At 35.9% G+C, this 6,963-nt stretch overlaps 1 pseudogene; it reads right to left on the bottom strand.

Annotated features, from left to right (window-relative positions):
- Window positions 1–3,212: 3,212 nt before the first annotated feature.
- Window positions 3,213–4,149, bottom strand: LOC134241205 (uncharacterized; annotated as a pseudogene).
- Window positions 4,150–6,963: the final 2,814 nt, after the last annotated feature.

Below are 6,963 nucleotides of genomic sequence, written 5' to 3' on the forward strand. Positions count from 1 at the left end.
ATTGAGAAATTTGATAGAAAATGGAGCTGTGTACCATTAGAATATGCACTGTAAAATGGTTTCATTTAAAAATACCCTGCTGTTTCAATTACTTACTATATAAACAATTAATTTCTTTGTATCATTTAGTTGATTAAGCTTGCATACACATATATGTATGACTGAAGTGTGAATGTTGTTTTTTTCTTTTCTTTTTTGTTAAAAAAAACTTCACCTGTCACATCTCACAAGATGTATGTTTAATATAAGGACTTTGTCAAATTAGTTTGCAGAATCCAAGGCTCCCCAACCTTGGCTGTAAACTTATTGATCACCATATTCATGTGATGGGGTAATAAAAAATTTAAAAAAAAAAAAACATACAATCAATCAAATTTGAATTTGAAGCATTTATAATGTTATTAATTTCTTCATCCTGCTGAAGTGGTGTATTGGAGCCTGCAGCCTGTTGATCTTCCACATCAATCATGAGTGTTTGTGTTAAAGTTGGACCTAACACAGGGCTCTGTTTTCTTAAGATGGCTCCGGCCAGTTTGTCATAGTCAATGTACGGAGATTCTGATGCAGGGAGATTGTTTGTACTGTTTGCTGCTGATTAATTGTTATCTTCTGTTCCAGGGGTTGCCTCAGGCTATTCACTGGGTCCTTTCCTCTTATTGGCATGGCTAAAAATAATGTTATAAAAGCACCATTTCTAGATTCTTAAAATTGGCCCGGTGGTTTTTAGAAGAAGTCGAACATGTGAAAAGTTTACAGACGGACAAAATGTGATCAGAAAATCTCACTGAGCCTTTTGCTCAGGTGAGCTAAAAATAAGATTGTTTTCATGCATGATTTGAAAATACTAGCTTGCAATATTATCTACAATGTTTGTCTCATTTGCTTTTAATCTGAAACAAATAAAGGATGTAATATATAAACGTTCCAACCTGACACTTCAAATATTTTTATTTGCAAAGAAGTGGCACAGAATGATTTCCTTGATGGCTACAATCTGCTTCCAATTGGTTGCCACAATTACTACAAATATCACTTTCAAATGGAAAAAAACTGTAGAACTCCATCTTCCTTGATGCAGTGTGCCACAGGGTCTAAAATGTGCCCCGGACAGCAACATCAAGCCTGAATTGTATTAGATATTTTTGAGGGAGTATGGTAGATAAAAGTCTTAGTAGAAGTCTTATCTTCCATACTTCTCATGAGTTTAAGTACAATATCAGGAACTGTGTGCGTAGTGACTTCCGTTATTTAGAAATACGTGTGGTTGGTATGACAGCAGTGCACCTTCTGACAAGTGAGGCACTGAAGCTTCCTAGCAGAGACTGTCATAAATACTGGCATTATCCCACATAAAACAAGGCAATAGTCAGCTCCAAATGGCAATTCCACAGGATCTGCATCATATTGTGAAAAAAAAAAGAAATTATCTTAACATAATGAAAAGAAAGAAAACCTAGAAACAATCATCAGGGTAAGATGAAATTGTTTCATTGTATTCATTATTCATTATTACTTTATGCTAAAGTAAATATAAAACTGAATTCATTATTATATGCTTTTGTAATTAAAATGAATTTGATTATCAAGAAACATTTATCGAATACACTATACTATTAAACTCTGAAGGTTAAAACCATGCCCTCTAGCCAGATAGATCAAAACAACTGCTAGCATTTTTCCACTTGATGAAGGAACGAGGTATTAAAAAAATGATGACTACGCCAAATTTCTGTGTGCAAGATTCACTGTTTTTTGTATTTGCATAAAAACATTCAGCATAATATTATAATCAAAAGGCCCAGGGGCCACTTCGCCCACATGAGTACTGTGGCCAGGAAGAAAGCAAAAATCAGTTTAATAATTAAAAACCTTCAAAGCATGAGTGGTCCCTTTGAACCCCCATTATGGCCCCATCCTACCCCCGGGGGTTATGATTTGAACAAATTTGAATCTATACTACAAGAGGATACTTCCACGAGTTTTATCTTTCCTAGCCCAGTGGTTCTTGAGAAGAATTTTAAAGATTTTCCCTATGTATTTGTACGAGTTTCATCTTTCCTGGCACAGTGGTTCTTGAAATTTTTTAAAAAGATGTCATTAATTTTCACTTATTCATAATTATCTCCGATTAGAAGAGGACATGGCCCTTCATTTGAACAAACTTGAATCCCCTTCACCCAAGGATATATACTTTGTGGCAAGTTTGGTTGAAATTGGCCCAGTGTTTCTTGAGAAGAAGATGAAAATGTGAAAAGTATACGACAGACAACGGACAAATTTTAATTGATTTTACTGATTTTCTATTGATCAGTTGCAATTTTGAAGACTTTCCCTGGTAGGATTGATGATTTTACAAAGTAAAATATTTAGAAACTGCAATTTAAATTATCAAGACAACAAAGAAATGCAGATGGATAGTAATTATCTAAGAACTTCATAAAAAACCATTCTTTTTATTGCTTAATGAATACAGTTGTAAACTACAAACCAGCTACATTGAAAGTAATTCTTTTTAGTTCTGACATCATTAATACCTATCTGAATCTAATGGTCTAATTAATTGTAGATTTCATAAGCACACGTAGAGTGGAGATACGTAGAGTATAAGATATGAAAGTGTTCCCACCAACCCTTCCCGTTACCTTTTGTTTTCTTGTTTTGTTTTTTTTTTTGTATTGCATTGGTTATAGCATTGTGTGATAATAACTCATCACTAGCTGATATTTTTCAGATCATAAGAAGAAGACTGGACAATAAAGAAAGAACAGATTTTTTGTTGGTAACTATTGTGAATTGAATAAATCCATCTAAGAGTTTACTTCAGTTTAGTTTTTCCTTACAATGTAAGGTTTTTCGTTGTACTCCCTCACCAATTCGAAGAATTAGTAAATTTCTATAGGAAAACTTTTTATATGGCTATTCATAGCGTCACCTATCGGCCAGTCAAGCGGAGAGAACACTTTTATATCTTATCTCAGGTTATTCATGAAATTAGGATTCCATTGCACACACTACGTGTGCTTATGAAATCTACAATTTCATTTCATAACCTTCGATAAGATACTTGGTGTTCTTTTAAAGTCCTTATTACCTTCTCAATACTGAATATTGAAAGCTCGACTTGTGTACTGGTTTATAATAAACTTGGCAAAGGTACTCTCTTTAGCCCAATGAGCTTGTTGCATAATTTCAGAAACAGAAACTCCTGCCAATTAAGCTTTTGAATTTTCATCCAAAATGGTCTTAGCCTATAATACAATAATCTCCCGTGATTTTCACCGTGGCGTTCACCCTTCTGTGGTGATCTACTGCCACACTCGCCTGGCCCAGTAAACACACCGATTGGTTCAACAAAGAGCACATGTAGGAAACATCGACGTTATCTATTTCATGAGATTCCCCAGAAGTAGACCGTAAATTTTCCAAAATACTCCACAACTTGGAAAGTGGTCCCATAGTTTTGTAAATTCTCGACTGAATATTTTGTGCCCCTTTGTCAGCTCCTTTATCAAACTGTTTGTTTTTCTTTTCCAGTAGAGGACTGATAAAAGAATCTTATTTTTTCACTTTGAAAAGATCACCTGCATCGGGTATTGGATACTTGTCCAAGATCTTTGTTTTCAGGGTTTCATCAATGAAATATTTATTACAAAAATTGGATGACAAAACTGTTTCAACTCATTGTCAAATTTTTCTCCTTTGACATCGTTATTAATGTCAAATCTTTCCTAAACTTCAATCGTTTCTGATGTTACACTTCTTTTAGGTTTAGAGGTGCTACTTTCGTTTTCTTTTCTTCCTGTGTTGGAATTAATGGATTCCGAACCCGACTTCTGTGACTTACGAGACGAAGCTCTAGAATCACTGCTTCTCCTAGAACCGTCAGAACTTGAAAAATCTGAACTGGAGCCAGAACTCGGAACTAGAGTGTCTCCTTTTCTTCGCTCTACTATTACTAGAAGTTTGAGCTTTGATGTGCCCACTACTAGGGGTTTCACCTTTATCAAAATGGCGACAATCATGTCGAGAAACGTGTTCTCTTGAATTCGCCGGCGAACTCGACTTAGAACACCTAGTTTGCTCTCTCGACCAGTTAGAGAAGGACATGAAACTGTCTGGTATGCTCAACACATCCGAATGTTTCCTCATATTAACCAAAGTCAAGGGAAAACGTAACAACGAACACGGGCACCACGAAGTGTAGTGGACCGTAACAATTCCAGGAAAGTGTCACTCACGAGCCAAATTAAAAAATGAGTAAATTTCTATAGGGATACTTTTTATATGGCTATTCATAGCGTCACCTAGCGGCGAGTCAAGTGGAGAGAACACTAAGTATCTTATCGAAGGTTTTGAAATGAAATTGCAAACCTGACCCTTCACCGAAGAATGCTGTGCTTACGGTTTATTGCCTTCACCCTATTTGATAACAATTTTGTTTCATATATGAAGTGCGTCTGACATCACTAGCTAGAACCAATGCTGAAGACAAGTTGACATTTGATACGCATCTAAATAAAAATCAGACCGTAATGCCCTGTATTTATTAAGTTCAGCATTATTACACAGAGATCTACGGACAGGGTTTAACAGGAAGGTTTTAATCACTCGCGTTCAGAATTTGTCCGTTTCTATTCATGTTTTGAAAAAAATTTCCTTATCACAATCAGATTTCAGAATGAAAGGTTGGTTTGATAACAGCGTAAAACAATAAAGAATTAGCCTACAAAATTGAAGGAGCAATTGACGATGGATAATTATGAGATAAATTAAGGCAAAAAGTTAAAACTTAATATTTGCTGCTGTTAGGTATTCACGATGTTCAGGAAGCAAATGACCTTTTAAATCCTCAGGGCAAAAGACTAAAGATGATATAAAATAAGGATCTTGTTTCTTGATGCATTTCTCTGATAAATGGAAATAAACATTTGAAAGTGGTCCTTCTTTCATTGTTCCATCTTTTCGCCGATATGGTCTCTTCATCTTGGAAACAATGATCAAATTTCGCGGAGAATCTGGAAGTTGACTATTTTCCCTAAAATATCCCTGTCACCCAAAACATTTTGTAACGTTTGGGTTTCAAAAGTCAAGCCTGGTTATGATATTGGACCCTGTTGACGGGTTGGGTAGGGCGGGAATTAAATTATCTGATATACTAGCATTGCTAGCAATCCTCTACATATTTCTCTAATACCTGTCGTTTTTTCCCAACTTTTCTTCTTTTTTTCCTTGACCGATTCCAATTCAGCGGCTATGTCAGGTAGTTCGTACATCTTTTTGGCATCCCTTTATAGTTATTTTTGGAAACTTTGCTATCTTTTTCTTCAGTATTGCCCCGACCAATTCTTGGGACCCATACCGCTCATCGAGCCTATCCCAGATTCTGGCGAGTCCTTTCAATGGGTAAATCGGTTGTGATGCGCGAAGTCGCATAGCACGTTGCTTTGAATCTGGTTCAAAGAACTTCACAAGATCCAACTCTTTCATAGGGGTAACACTTAAGTCATTCATAATGATGGAAAAACTGCCTTTCCACAATAGGTAATTTTCGCGTCTGTCGTTGAAAGCAGATGATCTTGATAAGAGAATTTTTTTGACGAGAAACTTTGTAAGTTCTGTGCCGACGCACGGAGAGTTGTTGTTACAATCTAATCACATGATTTTCAGTTGACGATTCGTATTCTCTTCTTGCGTATGTGCCATGAAATTTTGGCACAATTTGTGACTCATAATCATGTGCATGTCTGTCAGTATTGTATTCTTCATTACACTCATTAGTTTTAGGGATTGCTGTTTCCCTAATCACAGGAACTTGATCTTGAACAGATAAGTCTCTATATGAAGGTTGCCTTTATTTGTCTGATATGAATGAAAAAGTTTAATGTTTTTATTTATCAAAGGGATTTGGGGGACATTCACTTGTAACTTGTTGGATAATTCAGATCGGGCAGTCTTGATACTGCTTAGCTTTACCACGTAGTATCGGATTCTATTACGTTTTTCACTTGTCAATGTATGTACACTGTGCTCGGAATGATTCGACCTGCCTCTTATTGTTTTTTAATGATTTAAAACTTGTTTCCAAATCTTTCCTATTTCTCGCTGATCTTGAAACTGCAATCGCCTCGAATTCTTCTGTTTGCGTCTTTTCGTTAATTAATTTTGCTGTAAGTTCTGCATACTTTAATAGCCTTCGTTTTTGTGCTTCGTATCTAGCGATGTGAAAAACTTGACCGAAATGTTCAAGTTCGTTAATGAACAGTTTATGAGACAGAATTATTCATGAGCATATATAATGATAATAAAATCTTTCTGAAAATCTGTTGTAGTCTAAGACCTCCTATATCTATTAAAATCAATGTATGACTTCAACCAAGGAGACTGAGTTTATTCTAGAACCCTGGGGATTTGGATGATACAATACCTATTGACAAATAGTATTTTAAATTTCGATAATGAAGTTTTGGGGCACTTCCTTTGATATCTAACTTTTCTTTGAGCATCAAACTATCAGGAGTCAATATATCTGTAATTGTCTTGTTTTCAGGAGCAAGAGGATGATAAAAAATTATCATGTAGGGAATCTGGATATTTTAGATCCACTTCTAATATATACCCTGTGTCCGAGTCATCTTGGATATTCATGACATTTAAACCATTTGTTCTGGAGTGCACCAGGGAAAGTCCCTCTCGGGCAAGGGCATTGAGGCACTTGTACCGTAAAGGTTATTCGTGTCTGAATAAGTAAGCAAAGTTTTCGGCTTTGAATGACGAAAATCAGAGACCATTAAGTTGTTGGCTTTGGCATATTTCTTCGAGACAACAGACACCCATCCCCTTATTCCATGCTCTATCATAAAGACCATATCGATATCGTAGAAGAGCTGTAACTTAGCTTTTGTCATTTTCAACCTGGCCTCCCATGCAAGGCCAGGTGAAGGAAAGAAATGAGCAGGATCTAGA

This window comes from Saccostrea cucullata, unplaced genomic scaffold (assembly GCF_032062105.1).
Source record: "Saccostrea cucullata isolate Sc308-1 unplaced genomic scaffold, CSIRO_AGI_Scuc_v1 ctg2903, whole genome shotgun sequence".
Classification (NCBI taxonomy): Eukaryota; Metazoa; Mollusca; class Bivalvia; order Ostreida; family Ostreidae; genus Saccostrea; species Saccostrea cuccullata.